General features: G+C 37.5%; 1 pseudogene; it reads right to left on the reverse strand.

The window, feature by feature from the left end:
- Positions 1 to 16809: 16809 nt before the first annotated feature.
- Positions 16810 to 18781, reverse strand: LOC114208082 (bifunctional 3'-phosphoadenosine 5'-phosphosulfate synthase 1-like; annotated as a pseudogene).
- Positions 18782 to 25224: the final 6443 nt, after the last annotated feature.

Consider the following 25224-nt stretch of genomic DNA (forward strand, 5'->3'; position numbering starts at 1 on the left):
TTAACCATGCTTAAGGAGTTAGATGAGATTTCATGGGGGAGATGATACTTCAGCTTGTTTCAAAGGATAAGTTGGAGAATTTGAGGTAGGGAACTGAAGAATTTAAGAGAGGGAAGTAAAGGCAGAAGGAAGGGCATATGCAAAGGCATAGATTGATATAATCAGGGACTTAAGGGAAATTTAATAGGATGAGAATATAAGCAGAGGAGGTAGAATGGGAAGAGATGGGGCTGGTGAGGGAAGTTGGCATCAGATTGTGAAGGTCTTGTGGGCCATTCTGAGGAACTTAGGTTTTAACACACAGGTGATTATCGTTGAATAAATTTTTAAGCAGGGGACTGAAGTGATAAAAAAAGGTTTGTTTGTTTATTTGTTTTTAATTAAAGCAACTTTAATAAAGTGGAGTGTGAGAGACTTCTGGTAAAGAGATCAGAGAAAGGTTGGGCAGGGGTCAGGCAAAAAAAATGTATAAGACTGGACTAGAGGATGGTGGTGGGGAAGGAGTAAGACTTACGAGGCATTTCAGAAATGGACTAGAGCTTACAATGGCTCTGAAGAATCATGAAAAATAGTTTCAAGGCTGATTACTCAAATTTGTTCTTGTGAGATTGAGGGAATTATGATGGCCTCAATCAAGATCAATCAATCCAAGAAGAAAAAGAACAGAGATGGAGAGAAGGAAAGATTTCTTGGGCTGAAATAATATGGCCCAGAAGAAAAATCGTATGTCACAGATACAATATTTAAGCCTGGAGTTGTAGTCCTAGCAGGGTTGGGAGACCTGACTCCTGTTGATATTGTTGATGGAAGTGAGGGGCAATATGGCAGATGTGGCATTTTAACAGTTTATACTAAGGATTTTGATCCATATTGAAAAGGTAAGTGATCCTCAAAGAGTCACTGATCCTTGTCTGACCTTTACCCATTAGCAGTCTGTTGGCATTCCCACGCTGATACATACAGACCTCTTTGCCTGTTGAGTTTCATTGCACAAACACTAAATCACTGTCTGTATTCTGGGAAGGAGAAACCAATGTTTTGTTTTTGATTTTTAAAATTTGTTGTATTTGAAGCAGAGAGGGGTTAGAATACAGAACCAGGAGTCAAAGAGTTTTGGTTCTTGTCCTGGTTCCTCAAGTTAGGTAGCTTTTCTTCCTCCCTTCCTTCTTCTCTTCTTTCCCCCCTTCCTTTTTTTTTAAACTTTGGTTTCCTCACCTATAAAATGGGGATGGGTGGTGGTGGTTGTGGTAACGTTTTGGCTGCCTTGCAGGAGCAAAATGTAATGATCAAGAGGGATGGTGGTTATAAAGATTCAGTGAAACTCTCTTGGATTGCTGTTTACTTAAAGCACAGTAGCAGTAAGTATTTATCCAATGGAATTATCTGGTGTGTTGTGCAGAATGCTTCATGATGCCTGGCTGAGATGACCACATTTCCATCCTAGTCAATTTTGTTTGAAATAAGAGAGTCATTGATAGCAGAGACCTTGGAGCACACTGACCCAAGTACAAGCCCTAGGACAGCCACTTATTGGTGGTATGATCATAGACAAGTCATTGGAACTCTTTAAACCACCTCAAACCTATTATTGATAAAAGGGAAATAGTTATGCTTCCTTCACAAAGTTGATATGATAAAACGGATGATTCCAGGTTTGAAGATATTGATTTACTCCACCACACTTGTGTATAAGAAATGTTTTTAAAATGAAAATTAAATCTCTGAGTAGCCATTCACCAGGATATTGAGGCAATCATCATTCATATTTGTTCTTCTCTGCTTCTAGTCACAGATAAAGATTGCCTAGAGTCTTAGTTGTATTTTGTGGCTAGAAAGAAGAAAAGTCATAACTCCTCAACCCGTTGCGGTTGCTGTTTGGATGCTCATTATCCAGGTCCATATGATCCACTCAAATATGAGAGGTTCTGTTATCTCTGTGTCAATCTTGGGTGTGGGGGTTTTGCTAAGGCTTGGAACTTAGGCTTTCAGTGCTCCTAGGTATAGGATAAACCATTCCTTTCCAAGGTCCTTAGAGAGAACTCTTAAGTGTATAATACATTTTCTGAGAAAGCTAAAACAGCTGGGTATGGATCTTTACTATTTGCAAAATCAGCTGAAAAATCCATACCCTTCCCAGACTTGGGGGATCTCCCCCTTAGCGGGTTCACAATTGTTAACCTCTATCCCTCCATGCTTCTTCCACTCAACCTTGGGCATTTGTCACATAATTTTCCCTCAGAGGGTCTTTACAAACAATGCTGCTATTTCTTTCCTGGATGTATGGTAAAGAGGGTGTTTATTGCAGTTAATGTTGCCATGCCAAATCCCTGTTGTATGCATATAAATCACTTATCATACTGCTTGGCACAGGATAAGTGCTTCATTAATGACAGTTATGATAGATATCTTCTGTTTCTCCTGAGCCACACTATAGACTTCTTGAACTCTACAGTACTGCTCTGTGTCCCAGGATGCTGACACACAGCACAAGTCATTGGTTCCCATACTCTCTGGCTCCTGGGTAGGTTCTGCCAATAGAAGAGACTAAAGAGGGAGAAGAGAGTTAGATTGAGGTATTTATTCCCCTGCTCCTCCCAGCAGGATTGCAGTGAAGTGGCTGCCTCGCTCTCTGGAAGGCCACAGCTCCTGCCAGGTAGCCCATGATTCATAGCCCTTTCTCTCATGCCCTTGCCTCTTCACACCTTAGACATGGTAACAGCTTCAGAGTACAGCCCCATCCCTTGATGCTTTTCCTCAACCATACCCTCTCCTTTGGTAAATAGCTCCCCCCCTCATTCTTCCTAATAGCATCCTGATTTTATTCAAGCACTGGGATCTCAAGTTCTTCATGAGTCAGTTCCCAAACCTAGAAGGATGAATGCTGAGGTCAGCCATAATTTCATTCTTAAGTTAGCAAAAGACACAGACATATAAGGATGCCCTGGTCACTAAAATAGAAGAAGTCCCTTGGAAGCACCATGAAAACTTTTTCTTGCCCTTAAACAGAAATGTCTAATAAAAGCTTGTGTTTTTATTTTTGAATCTTGTGTAAGGATGTGATACTTGGAGCCATTGAAGCCATTTAGTGACCATGAACAAAATCCAAGAGAATCATAGAGAAAGCTGAGATTGTGGAGTTGCAGAATTAAGTCTAGAACAGTCTACTGCCAAACTTTTGCTTTGTGATATAATTAATTTTCAATGATTTAATGTCTTCAGTTGGAGTTTTATGTTATTTGTAGCCAGAAATTCTTGACTTATTAGTCCCAATCACTACTCACACTTGCTTACTTTTAGTGCAGAGTATTGCTGATAGAAAAATAATTTTCCAAATGTTAAGTAGCTCCTCCTTTTTTCCTATTTTGCTATATATTTTAAAGTTAAGAACACAAAATAACAAAAGAACACTTAATCTGTTTAAGGTAAAGCAGAAACATTTCCGTCTCATCTGGGAATGGCACACTTTTGAAATGAACATGATAGGAAGTGGGAAAATCTACTTCAACATATATCAAGAACTAGCAACAAAAAAACATCTATAAGACTAAAGAAAAAAATGCCATCATGCTTTTAAATTTTAAATTTTATGTGGAAATTATGGAGTCTGAAAAGAAAAGCTATTTGCTTATAGGTTAAATGAAGAATGGACAACTTTGAAGACTCGGGGAACCCTTAGTAAAGGTTGTTTCACCAATGACTAATTTATAATTTTCCAAGTGTTTGGGAAAGTGGTTAGCCTATTGTTAGCCTGACATAATTATTTGTTTAACATATTTGCTGCATGAAAAGAGAGGTAGAAGCCAGGATTAATAAGTTTTCATTCTCAGATACAGGTAAGAGGTAAGGGAGTCATACAGTGGTATTTTCCTGCAAAGGCCCTATTTCTAATATGGATTGATTCCTTCAGTTCACCTGAGTGATTCAAGTATCACAGAGTATAAAGACCATATGTCACATGACTCATCCCATCTGTGGTTTATTACCAGAAACTCTATCAGCCGCCCAGAAATAACTACAGTTTTGTAAATCCCTCACTTTATGATTTCCTTCTTTCCAGTGCATTTTCCCTATGGAGAGAGAAAGCAAGGGACCGAGAACTGGGGACGAGGAAACTGCTATAGACATTTAAGTCCTATCTGCTTTCTGTTTCCTTCCTCCTCACCCCTTTTTTTTAATTTTAGGTGCCAATTCAGGTACTGTCTTCCCACAAATCTAGGCTGGGGTGAAAAGCCAGGTAGGGACAGATGCTGGGTCTAAGAAATAGCCACCCCTTCTTTTATACCTTTTATAAGATACTTATTGATACCAAAATAAAAACAAAGTACTCCACATATTACCCAATTTTTCTGTGTAAATCCAAAAAGACATTATTATTGACTTGGTTCTATATCAAGTCAGGCAAGTTATCCACAAATAGGCTGAAGATAATAAACTCTCTGGGGCACCCGTATATTGTACAACAATCACGTCATTCCCTAGAGCCATGTAGGAATTCATTTACCTCACATAGGTGAGCCTTTCTCTTCCCCAGAGAGCATTTTGTTCATCTTAGCTCAATACAAGATCAGACCCATTGTCAGCAGTAACAATTTGTACCATGCTTTTTTCCACTGGGCTCAAACTTATAGCATCTCTGGGTGGAAAATAAATGGCAATAGCTGTATCTCAATTTTTTACAAGGGGGCAAGGGGAGAGGAAAAGAGAGGGAGAAGCTTAGAAAGAAGTCAGAGGTCCACCCATTCAGTGATAACACAAGAAACCGAAGTCAGGCCTTGGAAAAACGAGTCCACTCATTTCCTAAAATCTTCTGTTTTCTTATTTGTTGCAAGTAAATGACAATCCTTGCCTCACTATAACTCACACAAAGACAGTGAAGAGCCCCTTGGCATTTGGAAAGAATTTTATTTTTGCTGAATTTGGAGACTGGCCTTGGCTGGCTCTCTATTAATGTTAGAGAAAAAGTCAAAGAACATTATTTTTCTATTAAAGCAATGGTTTCTACATTAACTCTGAACTTTAGGATACCACATAGAGCTGAAGATAGAAGTTGGAGTGACAGTGACACAGAAATGAATTGAAATTGCCACTGACAATAAAGTGGGAAGCAGTGGTAGGCAGTAAGGTCTTGTCCCTGAAATTTTTACAGCATTGCCAATGCTAGAGGGGATAGTAATTTAAGACAGTTATGGGCCTAAAAAAAAAAGAAAGCAATAATGTTGAAGTTAGACCCAGTCTGTATGGGATGGTTATTATTTGGTTTAAAACTGCAGGATACATTTACAACTTTGGTAAAAGAGGAAGGTTGGCCTTGATGCAGTGAAAATTTGAAATGGGATTGGAGGTTCTTGTTCTTGGATTTCTGCTAAAGACATGGGAGCCACATTAAAAGAATGTCCTGGCACTAAACAGACATATGTGTATGCAATTCCATCCACTCAGTGTTTAGAACCAGCAGACACTCGCATTTTAGGGATATGTTTGAAAGACTCTAAGAAGCTAGAAGTGGTACTCGGAGAGTGTATATGCGTACATTCCTAGTCGCACTGAGGGAGGTATCCTATTCCACCAGGGAACACCGTATTACACAGGAAGTTGGTTGTAGAATAAAGAATCAGGGTATCAAAACACCACATGTGTATCCAGGTGCTGGCTCTCTCCCTTACTATCTGTGTTATCCTGGGCAAGTTATAGGCTTGCGATTTTTAATTGTGCCATATATAATAGGGGATTATAATTATATTTGGTTTATAACGTTAAGGGGTAAATAAAAGAAAGTGAGGTTGCACTATATATCAAGCACTATATAAATGCTAAAAATTGCTCCCACTAGATTGGACTCATTTAAGAAAAAGAATGTAGGTTTTTTTCCCCTTCTAAATATAATTGGCTATTTTTATGTAGGCATTTGATACCAGTTATTATCAGGGACTTGGACAAAATTGCGAAGGAGGCAAAATTTGAATCTTCCTAATTTTCATGTGAATACCTTGTCTACTCAGTTCTTCTTTCTCATGTTCTCGGGAGAGCCAGGTCAGAACAGGAGGATTGAGAGGACGGTAAGGTGAGTGGGGCAAGGATAATGACGTGTAGGCTCAGTGTCTAGGGTGTGCAAAAATTCGACTAAGATAGAGTGAGATTTGACAAAATAATTTTGGCTCCAACTGCAGCTCAGCCCAATTTATATAGAGTTATTATATTATGCATTTATTGCGTGATGTGGGCATATTCTAATATGTTTGATATTATGCTATGATGTGCCTAGAATCTTAGAAGATCTTAAAAGGACCTGATGGAGATGGTAAGGAAAGATCTGTTCACTATAATGAAACCAGCATTTGGGAGCTGAGTTAGCAAAGAGAATGGGAGAAAATGTGCAGCTGGATCAATAATCCCTGATGGTGTGTGTGTGGTGAGGGATAAAGTGAGCAAGCATCACTCAGCAGTAACTTGGGGACATTTGAAAAATTCACATAATTCTGTCTTTTATTATAGAACATAAGGTAAGATGTGGTAAGTGACATTTCAGGCTGTGACAATTTTTGCTACTCAGTGTATCCTCTGTTCCAGCCAAGGTACTAGCATATATTAGGCACTCAATAAATACTGAGTGAATAAATGAATGTGTGGTCTAAGCTAGGGAGTGCCCAGTGGTGCCAGAGCAGGCAGGGGGAGAATGGTGTCAGAGTGTCTTAAAGCAGGCAGTATGCAGTGACTGACTTGGAAGTCACCCTGACTGAGACGAGGCAGCAGGAGAAATTGAGTTTTTGAAGGAGTCCCTAAATAATAATAATAATATCACCAATGATGATATTATAAATTTATTGTTTGCTAGGTATTACAGCAGAACATTTCACTACATTCATTATTACATTTCATTATCATATTAGCTCTGTAATGTAGGCCCTATTACCATAGCCATTTTATGGACAAAAACTTAAAGAAGTCAAGTTAGTTGCCTAAGGTCGTGGCATGCGACAGAACTAAGACTTAAGCTCAGGTTGGCGAGACTTCAGAACTGAGAGCTCTTAACACCTACAAAGTAGGAACACTAAAGGGATTCAGCAGGACGAAAAGAGCCCCTGTTTGAGAGAGCAAGGATGGAATCCTGGTTGTTAAGGCAGGAAACTGATCTGAAGAGCTGGTAACAGAAATCTATTTCTTTGAATAGAAGGCTAAAGTGGAGACTAAGTTGTAGGAGCCAGAGGAGCTGGTTTCTTGAACTGGGACACAGGACATAGGTCGTGCTCGCTTCCGAAGCTCAGACTGGTAGTTAGAGAACAGAGCCACCAGCTGTAGAGATAGAGAAGCACTGGGTCTCCATCAGCGAGCGCATGCTCATTCACACCGTGAACATTCTCCACCATCCTTGAATCTGTCCTTTCCAAGTCTAGTCCCCTCTCTCTCCTTGCAGAGAGGTCTTTCTCTAAACAGATCTAGGTCAGTGGTTCTCAGCCTGTAACTGCTCATTAGAAGCACCTGAGGAGCTCATGAAACTACCCATATGTGGACTTTACCTCACACCAATAAAATCACTCCCTGGAGATGAAACCCTGACATTACCATTTCTTAAAAGTTCCCCCAGTTGATTCTAATGTGCAGCCACGGCTGAGAACCACTGATGTAGATTAACATTTCAGATTAAGTGAACCCTTATTCATGTAAATTGGCTTATAGTTCTTAGGTGACATGTATGTATTTGTACATTTATACTTTTAAATATTTTTGAATTATAGATAAAGACATATTCTTTTTTTTTTAAAGAATTTATTTATTGGAGAGGGAGAGAGTGAGAGAGAGCAAGTGCACAGCAGGTGGAGATGTAGAGGGAGAGGGAAAAGCAGGAAGCCCAACACAGGGTTCCATCTGAGGACTCTGGGATCATGACCCGAGCCGAAGGCAGACGCTTAACTGACTGAGCCACTCAGGAGCCTGAAAAAGATATGTTCATAATAGGAAATTTGTAAAGTGTAAATAAAAATATAAGAAAATTAGAATAATCAATGATAATGTTCATTTTAATAACATGTAATGAACTGAATTTTAATTCAATTTAACAGAAGGAAAACAAGTGAAACCCAAAGATTTGCTGAACCGCGAATAAATGTTTCTTCAAAAGAAAAATACTTATCATTTCCCAGCAATCTGATAGAAACCTAAAAGACTCAGTACAATAGCTAAAAGTGCAAGCTAAAAGCTTTTTGGAATGCATAGAAGAGTGTCCGGAGAAAATGACATAAATTGCCAGAAATAAAAAATGAAAAGAGAGGCTGAAAGACATGTTTATAGGCTAGTGTTAATTCTAAGGCTATAGTTGGGCCCGGGTTGGGTGGTAATGGCCCAACTTTGAATGGAGAAAGGGTGCTAGATCTGTGCAAGATGAAGTCTTGGAACTGAGACCCCTAATAAAGAAAGGTACATGAAAGCGCTTACCCTTGATGAAAAAGGTAAGCCAGGAAGGGGGGAAAAAAAAAGTAAGTTGTCTATACCAGCCTGGGCTTAAGGTGGAAGAAAGTTCTTTTCTGACAATTTGTATCACAGACCCAATACACTGAATAATGTTTATGTGCTTTCTCAAATTTGGTTGGCCTCTCACACCTCTGGGGCCCTCAGCTGCTTCATCCTGGAGACCCCCAGCCGTGGCCTCTGTTTGATCAGCGGCAGTTGTGACCATCTTATCTGTTAGCATCTGTAATGGTTTCTATGCTTTCCATGGGAGTTGTAGCAGTTTTGGAGACCACGCCCAACTCAACTGCACTAATGGAGACACTCTAGCTCCTCCAACCACTTATGGATTCAATTAAAGCACTATGCTGCATTGTTTGGGAAATTCAAGTTAAAAAATGATTATAATTTGAGTATTGGTTTATAACACTCTGGCAACCCTAGTGGAGGCAAGAACAAAGCTCTTAAAAGAATAGACCATAACCCAAATCTTGTAAGATTCCCACAGATAAACCATGCAAGACATAAGTCCACAATTCAAAAAATAATAAACAACACACTCACACACACACACACACACACACACACACCATAATAGAAATTGTTTTGTATAATTTTTTGCATAATTCATTTTTTTCCTTATGAGTCATGAGAAAAAGAATGGAAAAGAAAACTCAGCAGATGTATCCTTCAAGAGCTCCACATAATGAGAACATCAAATGGTAAATATAAAATTTTGAGGCCCCTCCATCCCCCACCCAAAGCAGATTTTACAGGAAGAATTCAAATACAGTAGTTTATGTAGTAGATGGTCCCAGGATATACCAGTAGGAGGTTGGGAAAATTAGATAGAAAAGGGAAAAAAGTCAGTAGACATAATGTTACTAAACCAGTTTCTATTTTGGGCAACTGGATCCCAGTGTCACTAGGAACTTTGCCAGAAAGGACAGAACATACCTCAGTGTTATCCCAAATGAGAGACAAGGAAGCTGATTTAGACATTGACTTCTCATCCATCATTGGATGAAGGATGTTTCTGGGAACATTAACTCTCCCAGCTTTTGGATTTGTCTTGTGCATGGGCTGAGTATGCTCCTGAGGTCAGGAAAAATTAATCAGGCAGAGAGCTGCAGGCATCCAGTAATAGACTTTGGCTTATAGAGGTGAATGTCAAAGGGTTATGAGCAAGAATATCAGAATTTGACTGCTCAGAATATTTAAAGAAATAAAGCCTGCAATAAAAATATTTTTAAGAGAGCATGGTACTATTAGGAAAATAGATGACCAACAGAATTTTAAAATAAGCTAAATAGAACTCTGAGGGAAAAAAAAATCCAGATATCGAAGTCTGAATGGATGAGTTAAATAAATTAGAGACAGCTAAAAAGAGATTTAGTGAAATCAAATAAATATAAAAAAATGACACAAAATGCAATGCAAAGGTAGAAAATATGAAAGAGGTTAAGAAAGACCAAGTTCAGAGTGAAAGTTTTAATTTAAATGGAATCCAAAATAAATGAAAGAGAAAATGGAATAGAGGAAATATTCCAAGAGATAATGGCTGAGAATTTTCCAGAACTATTAAAAGATATAAAACTGCAGAGTTGAGAATCCTCCCCAAATCTCACACAGAAATAACAAGAAATCCACTGAACACACAATTAGGCATATTCCAGAAAATGCAGAACACTGGAGACAAACAGGAATTGTTAAAAGTAATTGGAGAGAAAAGAAAAACTAGAGCAGATTTTTCAAGAACCAAAAAGGACAGATGTATACTACCTTTAAAATGTTTGGAGAACTTGCTGTTGACCTACAATTAAATTTCCTGCTAAATCATTGTTCAAAAAAAGAAAAACATCAAGATGTTTTCAGACAAACGAAAATGAGATTTTACCACCAACAGAATTTGTCATACCTCACCAAAGACATTTCCAAAAGACTTGAAGAAGTTGGGGATAGACACCAGAAAGATTTCTTAGATCAAAGGTCAAGGAACTAGTACTTGCAGGCCAAATCTAACCTGCAGCCTGAATTTGTAAGGCCTGAGAGCTAAGAGTATTGATTTTTTAATAGACTTTACATTTTATAACAGCTTTAGGTTTACAGAAAAATTGAGCAATAGTACAAAGGGTTCCCATATATACTCTTCCCCACCTTCATTCTAGTTTCCCCTATTATTAACATCTTACATTAGTATGTTACATTTGTTAAGACTGATACACCAAATTTGATATACTATGTACACACACACACACATATAAATGAACATGCACATAACCACATGAGTGTATGTATGTACACATACACATTAGTAGATGCACACATACACACATATATGTGTGTGTGTATACCCATATGCATATAAATGTGCGCACACATTATATTGGTAGGTCTTCTTGGAAAATTGACTCCTTTATCATCATATTATGTCCCTGTTTATGCTTGCTACAGTAGTTTCTCTTGAGGGCAAGGCTTTGTCATGAAGAATAGAATGCTCTGGGTATAATTCAAAATGGTTACTTTTCCCTTCTTCTTTTCCAAAACAGGAGGGGGTTTTTCTCTTATCTGGGCTACTGGAAGTTGAACTCATGGAAGTGTGTAGGGGGCCCACCTAAAACTGGCCTCCTAGGAGTTTCAACTCCCAAGCTAGTCCACACTCAGTCTTCAGCAACTTATCAATTACCATTTCTGTTCCTAACAGTTATTTGCTTTAGCTCCAGGTAAGCTGTCTAGTATTGTATGAAGCCACTAACATATGGGATTTATTACAAAAGCTAGTTTTACCCTACATAATACATATATAACTTTCTAGCCACTGGTAGAGGGAAAATGAATGTAAAAAACCTGATCAATTCAAAAGCAAACAGGAAAGGAGAAAAGAAAAAGAAGCAAAGAAAAAGCAAGATCAATATAAAACATAAAGTTGTAGAACTAACTCAAAATGTATTAGTAATCACAATAAACGTCAACAGAGTAAACATGCAAGTTAAAATACGAATAATCTCAAGTTTGGATAAATAACAAAACATATAACTAGTTATCACATAAAAGTGCAAAGTTAAAGGATAAATATGTTAGGCAAACACTAAACAAAATAATTTGGTAATATATCTCTGTAAATATGAAAATATAGCTATGTAAGTTTATTAGACAAAATTGATTTTAAAGTAAAAATATTTCTGGGGGGTGAAGAATATTCAATTCAATTCAATTCAATATTATAATATTTAATGATAGAAGTCCAATTCCCACAGAAAGACTAAAAAAAAAATCTAAATTTATAAGCACCCAAGAGCATAGTCTTTATATATGTACATATATATTTATATATGTAATATATTTTTAATACATATATAGCAAAACTGACAGAATTATAAAGTAAAATTATAAGTTAACATGCATAATAAGCAATTTTTAACTCATTCATAGTACTTGATAGAGAAAGCAGACAAAACACTAGTAAAGATATGGAGGATTTGAACAACAAAATTAGCAAGTCTGATGTAATGGGAGCATATACAGTTCTATATCCAAAAATTAGAGAATGTATACATGGAACTTTTATTAGAACTCACCACATTCTACACTATTAAGCAGCTATTAGAAAGAGTCAAAGAATTGTTAAACAGGTGATTTTTTTTTCTCTGCTAAAATGTACCTAGTTTAGAAATCATTAAAAATGCTAATTTAAAAATTGATTTGGAAATTATAATAAAAGACACTTCCAAATAATCTTTGGGTCTACATACAAATAGCCGTGGACATTAGAAAATGTTTAGGACATAGGGCGCCTGGGTGGCTCAGTTGTTAGGTGTCTGCCTTTGGCTCGGGTCATGATCCCAGCGTCCTGGGATGGAGCCCTACATCGGGCTCCCTGCTTGGTGGGAAGCCTGCTTCTCCCTCTCCCATTCCTCCTGCTTGTGTTCCCTCTCTTGCTGTGTCTCTCTCTGTCAAATAAATAAAATCTTAAAAAAAAAAAGAAAATGTTTAGGACTGAAAATTGATGAAAACATTACATTTTAAAATTGAGGGGATGTAGGTAGAGCGTTACTTAAAATAATTTTTTAACATCCTGTGATTTACAAAGTTTGAAAACTAACAATCTAAATTTCCAAATTAAAGGAGTTATAAAAGGAAAACAGAATAAACTCAAAGTAAATTTAAATAGTGAAAATAATAAGAGGAGAAATTAATTAAATAGAAAAAAAGATAAAAGAAACGATCCACAAAGCCAAACACTTTTTGAAAAGTCTAATAAAATAGAAAACCCCTGGCAAGACTGAGCAAGAAAAAGACAGAGAGAGAGAAAGAATCCATTAAAGAAAAATACTGGCGGTGAAAACAGTGTCATAACCCCAGAAACATATGTTTTTTTAAAGAAGATATTATAAACAATTTTAAGTCATTAAATTTGAAAACTTAAGATAAATGTTCAATTTTCTAGAGAAATTAATTAGCCAATAGTAATTCAAGAAGAAAGTAAAAACCTCAGTAATCCTTAATTATTAAAGAAAATGAATTTATGGTTAACATCTAAGCCTCACCCTCCCCAGCCCCATCAAACCTGGCTATGTGAGCCATTGAAATAAGACAAAATTCCAATCAAAATCTCAAAAGGTTTTTCTTTCTTTTTTTGTTTTACCTCTACAGAACTTGACAAGACGATTATAAAATGTATGGAAGTGCAAAGGGCTTAAATAGCCAAGATAATTTTGAACAAATACAATATAAGGAGACCTCCTTATCATATACAAATACTTATTACAAACTATAAATAAAATAAGCTATGAACGACAAAAGCACTGTGCATTGTTCTAGGAAAGATAAATAGACCAATGGAACTGTGAACAGAGAATTGAAATAGATCAATGCACAGATGGAAACCTGATATATGGCAGAAGCGGCACTGCCTACCAGTGAAGGATGGGCTATTGATTAGTGTTCAGACCTTTTGGTTATCAATATGGAGAAACAAAATTGAGAAGCTCTGTCTCTAACCAAACACCATAAGTAATTCTGTGTGGATTAAAGATCTAATTGTGATAGCAATAGTTTAATAGTTTAAAATGTTTTGGAGGAAATTAGACTATATTTACAACTTCAGAATAAGGAAAGGTGTAAATTTTAGTCAATCATTTGTTTACTTGGTAATATGAACTCAAACATTAGGATGCCTAATAATTTTTACTAATGTAATAATTTTGTTATTAGTTTTTTCCTGAACTGGTTTTACTATGCTCTGTATACAGAGCCTTGGCGGATCACATTTATTCTTCCCTTGAGTAAAATACTATTGTTCAAAGAATCAATAACATTTCATAGCTCAAGCCAAGTAATTTTAAAACCGAATTTAAATAGGTGGAATTCTTCAAACCTCAGGTATTGTATTTTTATCCTCTAAAGCATGGGGAAAATGAGTTTAAAATGTGCATTCAACTAATAGGGGGAAAAGGGTTGTAGCGTTTAGTTTTACCTTTTCAAAAGAATAATAAAATTTGTCTTTTAAATGAGCCTATTTTTTAAAATAAAACTCACTGAAAAACTCACATAAATGAATTAAAATATACTTACATCAAATTCTAGATTTGGAAGAAAATATTACAGAATATTTATAGCAATGTACATTACTCTTAATCCTCTTGATTTAGGGCCTCATTTATCAATACAAAATTGAAGACTGGCATATAATGTTTTTTATATCATACTTTTGCCAACAAAAACGTGGTGATTGCATATTTTAATGTAATCGTTAATGACAAACTTGACCATAATAGGATTGAAAAATCAAACCTATTTTTATATAGTCTGTGGTTTTACAAACATGGGATTTTCTGTTCGTTTGATTGCATACAGGAGGCAGGTATAAATACTTTGTGTAGGGCGCCTGGGTGGCTCAGATGGTTAAGCGTCTGCCTTCGGCTCAGGTCATGATCCCAGAGTCCTGGGATCGAGTCCCGCATCAGGCTCCCTGCTCCTTGGGAGCCTGCTTCTCCCTCTGCTTCTCTCTCTCTCTCTCATATGAATAAATAAATAAAATCTTTAAAAAAAATACTTTGTGTATTTGAAGAGAGAAAATGAAGATAACGGTGTAATTCATAATTCTATTCCTTTTCCCTTTTAAGTAACAAAACAATTTCATTAATGTATTTATTTGGAGGTAGCTTTAAATATTCTACTAATTTGAAAATGCAAAAACTATCTATCTTTTCATAGACTAATAAGATGCATCACCATATTTTCATTAATATTTTTCTGTGGCTGTCTTAGGAACACTATTCCCTTAAAATACCTGCAGGATATTGGCTACATAAAGGAAGGCAAGCAACTTTAAGTGTTATTTATTCATCCAGGAATAGAGGCTGTTTGCAGCACGCAACACCAGTTTTTCTTTTTTGATTAACGTAGGTGTTTCTGAGTGACCCTTACTGATATATGCAAGGAATTTGAATGAAAGATGGGAATAGACGATATATTCAGTGCACTGACTTTGCATGGTAACATTTATCATCACAATTTCAAGCCTTTGCTCTATCATTCAATATAGGATAATACAAAATACTACTTTTCTTTCTTTCTTTTTCGTTTTAGCCTGGAAGGTTTTATTCTGATGTTAACTTTTTTGTTGATTCAAAGGTGAAAAGTTATCGGAAATAATTTTTGAAATTTCTGGTCTACATAGAATGATTTTGATACCATGTTATAGAATATTTCCTGGAAACCATTTTGAAGATTATTTTTTATTGTCTTCCTGGCATCTATTTTACCTCTCTTCCACTTGGGTTTTTTGTTTGTTTGCTGTGACCAAGAATATTTTTATATTTGGGGAGGAAATTTGCTTCCTCCATTTTCTCAGCCTTGCAGTTTGGGTGCGACTGAATGCATGCCCTGCTTTGGGGTGGATCTTTCCTGTCTAAAAGCCAATCAGAAAGAGTATAGTAACCTTGTCACAGTGATTGGATCAGGGAAAGACATGAGTTCCAGTTTTCAGTGAAAGGAACTGATTCCCAGGACATGTACAGCAGTCTGTAAGAGACTAACTTTCCTGAGTGTTTTCCTATGAGGATATGACATCTGGAATTGCTGCAAACATTTTGCTGAAATTACCAGAACCTGGAACTCCCAGAGGGCTAGCAGGGCAGCATGGGGGAAATAACAAACAGAGAAGCAGAATAGAGAGAATATGAGAAAGAAGGTCCTTGGAGATCTCATCTGAGGTGCAAGATCAAGCCTCATTCCGATTTTTCTGTTACATAAGTCAATATCTCCTTTATTGTTTAAGTCATTTTGTGTTTAGCACTTTGTATTTTATTTCATTTTTTTGTCACTTGTTACTGAAACATTTCTATCACAAGTCCTACAGGGATATTTTGAGTTTGAGAGACTAAAGAGAGACAAATATCTTAATTCTTATTCAAAGATTCTTTGGTTTCAAGGAACAGAAAGATATAAATTAGAGAATAGGAATTATTGGAAAGATTTGTGGAGATGGAACAAAATAGCTAGGAAAAGGAAAACCTTTTCACCCTACTTAATGGGACCTCAAGTCTCACTCTATGATATTAATATGATGCATTACATTAATTGATTTTGATGTTAAAACAACCTTTCATTCTTAGGATACATCCTACTTGGTTATGGTATGTAATTCTTTTCATTTATTGCTGTATTTAGTTTGCTAGTATTTTGTTGAGGATTTTGCATTTATATTCATAGGGGATATTGATCTTTGTTTTCTTCCTTCTTCCCTCCCTCTCTTCCTTCTTTTCTTTTTTAAGAAGCCAAAAAGTTTAATTTTATTGAATAAAAAATTTCATTCGGGGCTTACCTCAGATCATAAGATTACTTTAGATTATAACAGCTGAAGATCAATGGTTGATAGGAAAGAAGGAAGAAAGAAAGCAGTTTATATTTTTAATGTAGAAAAATAACCTAATTGTTAGAGATGCCTTATAAAATTCAACAAACAAGTTCTAGCCAAATTTACCGTTCAGTGGACTTTTTTTTTTCTGTTTTCAAGGGATGAAAAGTGAGATTCAATGTATATATTACTGGTTACAACTAATATAACAGTTTGAAAAAAAATCATGAGGTAGAAGCATAATATAAAAAGACAAGATTTTAAAATTTTATTATAGGAATATTACCTAGAAGCAGTGGAAAATATACATTAAAACCAGCCGTGTGTTACACTGGTTCAAAAAGAACTCATAAGGCAGACAAAAGCTAATATTAGTTAAGGAAAATGGTCTCTTTTTAGGAAGCATGTCCAGACAGACATTACCTCAAAGAAATGCCAACAGTAACTATGTGGTCCCCTCTTGTTATTCAGTGAAGTGTCAAAGGTGGAGTGACTGGGTTAACAGCTTAAGCTTTCTCTAAGGATTTGTAATATTGCGTCATCACAGTCCAGGTCTTGGGAGCCATGAAACCTTCAGGTTGTTTCTGGCCTTCTTTGGGAAGTTTGCACATTCAAGTTCCTGAAATAAATTCAAAGTCTTCTTGGTGTTCAGGGTCATAGTAGTCCATACTCTTCTTTTTCTTGTAAGCTGCAATTCAGAAGGGAACTATTTTCAAGGTGATCAGGCCAGAGGCCATTGTCAGCACTTTGGCACCCTAAGTTGGCTCATAAAGATCCTTCCCTGTTTCTGAATGAGGTATGCCAGCAGGCTCTTGTCCAACAATGTTAACATTGTCTCCTGCAACCATCCATTTTTCTCTAATGCTACTGGACTCCAGTTGGTCCTGCATATATAGTAGGAGATGGGAAGATGGCCACTACTATTGTTTTAGGATATGGAAATCCTTCCTCTGGCACTGAAGGATGCTGCTCATACACCACATCAAAGGAACATCATTGTCCTTTGTCTAGGCACCAAGAGGGTGAAGAAGGACAGAGTGCCCGTAGCCACCCTCCAGAAGTTGCTTATAGGCATCCTGCATTAATAGAGCATGTCTAGAGCACGAGGTTAGACCCAACCTAGGATGCACTGGATTGCATAATTGAAACGCAATGACAGCATCAGCGTTCATATTTTTAAATATCTGCTATAGCTCAATAGGAGTCAAACAATGCTCATCAAGACCATCATTCCAATAAATTCAGTTCAAGGCCTGAAGATCTCCAATCAGCCAATCTCCTCATTCCAAAACCATCTTAATGTAAGGGTGCTTCTCGCATGTTGTTCCCCACTGTCTGGCACCACAACCCTCCTTTCTGTGCTCAACAAACTTTGGATTGTGAACAATAACCACACAGCAGCTCTCTTACATCAGAACAAATGCAGACCAATCATCCAGCCTCTCTTTACCTTCGTGAATAGTTGTCAGAACTACAGGCAATGCCAAGTTAATGATACCTCCATCCATAAGACAATGAAAATGAAGGCACCGCAAGGACCCCCTCTCTCTCATAAAACCATTTAGTGGGGTTGCCCAGCCTTCTGCTAAAACTTGCACCCACTGCATTTCCATTTTATTAATCTGGTAATATTTCTGCATCTGTTTTTGCCAAATTAAGTTTATTTTCCGGTATATACAGTTCTTTTACTTAGTAAGTGGCATCCACAAGTACAATATTGCATTTCTGTAGAAGTTCCATACCTTGTTGGACACAGTCATTTACATCACAGGAGTCTGTTTTCAGCACCAATTAAGGGGACTTTTTTTAATATACAGAATCAGTTCCATTGAAACCTTTAATTTTCCCAGCCCTGTGATTTTTTGCTGGGTCCTTTGACATCTCTGCACAACAAACACGCAGAGGAGCATGAACGAAGACTTCACACACACACACACACACACACACACACACACACACACACACACAGAGGTAATCCACAAAATTCTACTCCCGAACCCAATATTACACGTTAACCAACTAGAATTTAAATAAAAAGTTGAAAAAAAAGGTAAACCCTTATGAATTTGCCTTGCATTGTTGCTCTCCTGAGTATAAGGCTATAGAAAACTTGTGACTCACACTAAGTCAGCATCTGCAACCAGTTTACCAACTTCTGGAATGCATGGAATATTCTCTTCTCTGTCTTCAGGACTAAAGCCAAGATTTTTATTAAGACCTCGGTGACTGCGTCACCATCCAAAGTATAGCATGGAATACTATGGCAAACCAAATACTCCTCCAAAGCTATATTCATCGTGGTCTTTCCTGCTTCACATAAGCCTGTCAAACTATACAACCACGAAAGCCCCCTCTGGATCCTACTACCTGACCTCTCTCGTTCCTGCGGACATGGTGAGCTTGATCGGCATTAGTTGCTTTTCGCAGCTCCGTAACTGCTCAGTTTGACTTTCTCATACAGGCTCCTGGGACCTACATGCCACAGAGAATGCACCGGTGCTGGTGTTCTTAAGAAACACCCGAGGCAGAGGCGAGAAGGTGAGGAGGCTGACGGGGAACGGGGCGGGGTGAGAAGGCGGGGCGGGGCGAGAAGGCGGGGCGGGGCGAAAAGCCGTGGAGTCCTTGCAACTGGCAGCACGCACTGACGCACTGACGTAAGCAGGAGCTCCCGCTCAGGACGTCGATGGAGCAGGCAGACGCAGCTGGTGGGTCTCCGGCAGATAAAAGTATGTGTGCTAGTTTTGTTTTCTTGTGATATCTTTGGTTTTGGTATCAGGGTAACTGGGATTATAGAATGAATTAGAAAATATTGCCTTTTCCTCTTTTTTTGAAAAGTCTGTGAAGAGTTGGTATTAATTCATATTTAAATGTCAGAATTCATCAGTGAAGTTGTCTGGTTCTGGGCTTGGCTTTGTGGGAAGTTTTAAAATTACAATTCAATCTTTGTTATAGATCTCAAATTTTCTGTTTCCTTTTGAGTCAGTTCAATAATTTGTTTCTAGGAATTTGTCCATTTCCTGTAAATTATCTAATTTGTTTGCATACAATTGATTATATTGTTTTCTCATGGTACTTTTTATTTCTGTAAGTTTGGTACCACTTTTTAAAGGTAATCATTATCCTTTAAAGGTAATCATTATCATACCTCATAGGGTAAACAGGTCCTTAAAGTTGTATTTTTAAACACTGTAGTTTAATGTTAAATGTTCTCTGCATTTCAAATGGAATTATACAGAATATATTCTTGTCTGGCTTCTTTTGCTCATTTTTATGTTTGTAAAATTCATCCCTGTACCTGTAGTTTGTTCATTTCATTGATGTATACTATTCCATTGAAAGACTATACCACCGTTTATTTAGGGACATTTGGTTATTTTTTATTTTTTTGGAATATTATAAAAATCACGGCTTTTAATGTTCTTGAACATTTGTTGTTGCACACAAGCATGGAGTTGTATTGATTTATACGTAGGAATGACCTGCCAAGATATATGATTTGTGTCTGCTCAGTGTCCGTTGGTAAAGCCAAAGAATTTTCAGTGTGGTTAAGTCAGCTGAGACTCCCATTAGCAGTAATTTCCATTGTCCTGTCTCCTTGCCAAAACTTAGTATTGTCATTTAAAAAAAAAATCTTTAGTCATACTAGTTTGGGTACAGTGGTATCACATTATGGTTTTAATTTGCATTTACTACAGCAAAGTTGAGCTCCTTTTTATATTATTTGTCATTTAGATCGCCTCTTTTGAAAAGTGCCTATTGGGCCCCCTGCGTATTTTTCCATTGGGTTATCTATTTTTTGCTTAGATTTGTAGGAGTTTTGATATATTCAGATAAAAGTCCTTCATTGGTTATATGTTTTGGAGATGTTTTCTCCATATAGATACTTAATGAAGCATAATTGAGAAAGCATCTTACTCCCACTATTTAGCAATACTTCACATGTCTTGAATCAATTGTCCACATATGCATAAGATTTAATGTGAGCCATAGATGTGAAGGAACAAGGGAGTGGAAGATTAACAGAATCTGGAGTTGGAGAGAGAGACCTGTAGCTATAGGAAAGACCACAGGACAAAAACTAGGATCTTAGAGAAACAGCCCCTGACAAGCTGTGGTATAATAAGGAATAAACAGAGAACAGAAAAGTCCCAAATTTTGCTTCTTCTTTCCGCTTAAATTCCTGTCCAGTTGAAATTCAAATGGAAACAGAAAGCAGCTTGTTGATGCAATTCATACCTGGGACATAGCCCAGGGAGAAAGGTGAAGCAAGGATATGAGGGTTATATGGAAGATACCCAGAACAGCCACACACATTTGCCTCTTGGCATCCTTTCGTCATTTGTGCAGGTGAAATATTTGTTTTCTCATTGCAGAGGATACCCAAAGTTCCCTGAACTAATATAATATCTGCTCATGGAGTATATTAACTTGGTCAAAATCTTACCTGAAAAATTTAGCTACCACCAGTGTTCTTCATATAAGGTAATGGGAGGAGGAGGTGGAAACAGTGTAAGAGAAACAATTAACTAACATAAAATATAGCTGGTATAGATTCTACTTCTGTAGCTAATCATGGAGCTTAAGTTGGGTTGCTGCCTTCCACAATGCATTTTATGTTCCCATTATTATCCATGTTGGCTGGATAGTGTTCTTTATCTGGTGGGGTGACCCAAACCTTTATTCCTATAGGATTTGAATCCTTAATGATCCCATTTTTATTGGATTGTCATGGTTTTCTAGTTCAGAATTATTGAGCTCAGGGAATACTAAGATGCCTTAGTGAATTTTCTGCCTCCAGTAATAGTTTGTACCTACTGGGTAGCAGCAACCCAATTTCCACTTGTAATCATGATCTATCATCAGACTATGCAGTGATACCCTTTTTGTCTGTTACATGGCACAAGGATCCAAAAATTTCAGAAGGCAATCTTAGCTTTTAACTTAATAGGACTATGACTTTGTATCTTAGTGGATACACAGTTCCATTATTGGATACCAGCTTTCCTCTGTTGGACACTAACATTCCCAAAAGCAAATTTGAAGGGAAGAAAAACTTCCTCTGGTAGTTTATTGGTATAATACTGAGAAGGACCATCCTCGCCTGTATAATTTGATCCCTGGATCTGTTAATTCTGGCTGTAGGAGAGAAGTGCTAAGTATTGGCTCCTGGTTTAAGAATATACTTCATCTTCTATGCTAGAACCCTACCCCCTCATGGTGTTTACTAGTTAACTCCATAACCATGCTAAAAGGCCATCACACTATTCTATTTAGCAACCTGCTCTCTGGGTGATGGGGGGACATGGTAAGGTCAGTGAATTATGTGGGCCTAAGTCCATTGCTGTAATCTTTTGCTGTAATATGTGTCACCCACTGTAAAGTTATACTGTGTTGAATGCCATGGCTGTAGATAAGGTATTTGGAAGGATGGTATTGGAAAAAGTGCTGTGGACAGTAAAGGAATTTCTGTATCTGAAATATATGTTTATGTCTGTGAGGACAAATCACTGTCTCTTCTATGATAGAAATGTTTATTGCAATCAACTGCCACCAAGAAGTAGACCAGTTTTCTAGGGAATGGTGTTATATCAGCCTGCTTGTTGGCTACTTAGTGTAGTGGTAGCAAGACCAGCCTTTATGAGGGGAAATTCATGTTATTGAACACATGAATAACTCTCACTCCTGCCCGCCACAAATACTCTAGACATGGCTCATTTGAGCAAGCACTGGCATGGCTGGATAAAGAGGCTGACTGATAGCCACTGGAAAGGACAGCTTATTGAAAGGACACCTGATTATTAAAAGCATTCTCCACAGAGGGAGAAATGGTGGGGGAAAAAAAGTTCACGCTTTGTTCTCTTTCTAAGAAATTCTGTATAAACCTCCCTCATAAACACTCATATAGCTTTATTCTTTCCATGTCCCTGACCATTTGGACAATCTGTTGGCCACTGCTCATGAATCACTATAGACCTGCACTTAAGGCTAGCTTTCCTTCCATGCAAAATGGACAATTAGATGTACTACCTCGATTTCTGCCCACAGGAGATATTTACCCTCACTACTTACTGTCTTTCAAGGGTACTCCTGAGTTGGACTATACTGAAGTGACTGTCAGCTCTAGCTTGAATGACCATACTAAGCAATTCTTTTTTTTTAAAAGATTTTATTTATTTATTTGAGAGAGAGAATGAGAGATAGAGAGCACAAGAGGGAAGAGGGTCAGAGGGAGAAGCAGACTCCCTGCTGAGCAGGGAGCCTGATGCGGGACTCGATCCCGGGACTCCAGGATCATGACCTGAGCCGAAGGCAGTCGCTTAACCAACTGAGCCACCCAGGCGCCCCATACTAAGCAATTCTATGTATAAACTGTAGTCTTGCCTTTTTTCCCCTCCATTGATTGATCATAAGAAAGTCCTATGTGATTATGTGCGTGGGTTGTAGCATAGTCAGTGAAACTGTATCAGCAAGTATCTTGGAAATCTGAACCACCAGCCAATGAAGTTAACTCGTGCCTTACAAATCTGTTTGGGCACCCAAGCTGAGTATATAATTTCTTTTTACAATATAATGCTATAGTGCACATCTAAATTGATGGTTTAGCGAATCAGATACTTCTAATTTATAGGTTACAAATCACTTGGGTTTCATAGATAAAAGTTCAGGCAACATCAGGGCCCACAAGCTAGTCAAGAACTCTTTTTCAAAAGAACTATGGTTAGCTAAGGGCATTGCCTCCTTCCCAACTCTTAGTGGTCTTAGCAGCAATTCATCTATTGGGATTGGTCAAAGCTTCATATGATATCTCTGCCTCAGACACTTACAAAGCCATTGGGCCCAGAAAATTACAATGCCAATGAAAAGGGCAACTTTGCACAGAAAAAACTGGAAAGCCTAATAGGTTACCAGATATGGTTTATGTTCTTTCCAAACACAAAGAACATCAGCAAGTTATACTTCTTCATGGTGGTCAATACAATTTACAACTTGTTTTTCACTATGGTGAGGATATCCTGACAGTCCCTAGATGATTGAACCCCTAGAACATGGTATATTCCTGAATTGTTGTAGGCCTTATTTCCTACTCTCTGGCATGCATATGTCTTACTAAGGCATCTGAAGTGCTTGCGGCTTCCTGTTCATTAGATCCAGTTAGCATAATGTCACAAATGTAATGAACCAGTGTCATGTTCTATGGGATATCAGATCAGGGGGCCTCAAGACTATATTATGACAGCACAGGAGTTGACATAACCCTGAGGCAAGACCATAAAAGTATTGTACCTGTGAAGGCAGACTGCTTCTGATTATCTTTGCTGAAGGGTATAAGAAAAAAAAAAGCCAGGTCAATCAGGTCAATTGCTGCATGCTAGCTGCCAGAGGCTGGGTTGATTTGCTCCATTAAAGATATCACATCTAGAAATGCACCTGTGATTGGTATCTCCACCTGATTAAGTCTGTGATAATCTACTTTCATTTTCCATGACCCATTTCGTTTGTGAACCACACATACAGCTGTAAGAAATTGGGATATTATAGGAATATTTAAAGTCTTTGATGATTTTACTAACCTCTATAATGACTCTGAGAATGCAGAATTGCTTTTGGTTTACTTTTCTTGACAGATGTGGAGGAAGGCGGGGAGTTCCATGGGTTTTCATTTGTCATTTTCTACCATAATAGATTCACTCAGAGTTTCTACTCCTTCCCACTAGTACCCTGATTTTAGCACAGGACATTTAAGCACTCAATCTGTACCACCATTCTACAACCCTTATTACCAGGCTTTGGGTTTAGTTTACATCCATTCTCCCCTGAGACTATGGAAGATGAAAGACCCTTCAGAGCTATCATTAGGGCTTTATGATTTTCAGCCCTGATTCTGAATTAGAAATTCATGACTGTCAACTTTTTTTTTTTTCCTGGATAATCTCTGTGGGGTCATCTGAAGCATCCAGCTGATCTCATAATCATTATAATCATTATTGATGTCACAGTAATCAACCAACACAGCTATTTGTTCTCCCAATGTCTGTTCTCCTGTTGTACTTCCTCCCATGCCACCATATTAAGTAAGTACCTGGAGGCTACTAAAAGTGGAAGGCTATTACTACTCCTAAGCTTGAAAAGGCAATGGGAGGGAATGGGTACTAGAACTAGAAAGGATTGTATAGAGAAGGGTAACTGGCAAGAGCTACAGTCTTTAGCAGAGGGACACAGTCATCCACTGTAATACAACAGAGGAAAAAACTAGGAAAATAAATATCTAAACTCATTCTCTCCCATTTTATAATATCCTTTCTCCCATTGCCCAAACCAAACCAGAAGCCAGCGGGTAAGGGAGCCCACTAATGCAGTCCAATGGCTCAGCCTTCTGCCCAGAATGGAGAGGAAAAGGGTAGATGGGGCCAGCAAAAATATCTCATACCTCTTAACTCTTCAGTTGGTTAACTCAGCTTTTGTTTCATGACTCACAATGTTATTTCCCCAAAGAAGTTTTCCTAAAGGTCTAAATACAAAATTATAAAAAGCCTCAACTGTCTTCACTCTTAGCACACTGTTGTATTTTCTCTATTGGATTTATTACAATATGTACTTATATATGAATTAGTGGCTCTATAGGTTAATTTACATAATGGCTCACTTTTTCATATTTCATTTTTTTCACATTTGTATTGCAGAGGCTACCTGTTGCCTTATATATGGTAGATACTTATTAAATGTCTATTGGAAAAAATGAAAGAAATAATTAGGCCCATGCAAATTGGTGTGTGGCCTTAACCTCCATACATAATATATCTTTTAGAAAATTTATTCTCAAATATAAATCATTGATATTGCCACGGAATTTATGAAACACAGAATGCTTATAAATCATGACCAATCTGTGTGCATAGTTTATACCCTATCTCAAGTGGTAG

This window comes from Eumetopias jubatus, unplaced genomic scaffold (assembly GCF_037043125.1).
Source record: "Eumetopias jubatus isolate StellerSeaLion01/CBP00866 unplaced genomic scaffold, mEumJub1_p1.0 scaffold_4, whole genome shotgun sequence".
Classification (NCBI taxonomy): Eukaryota; Metazoa; Chordata; class Mammalia; order Carnivora; family Otariidae; genus Eumetopias; species Eumetopias jubatus.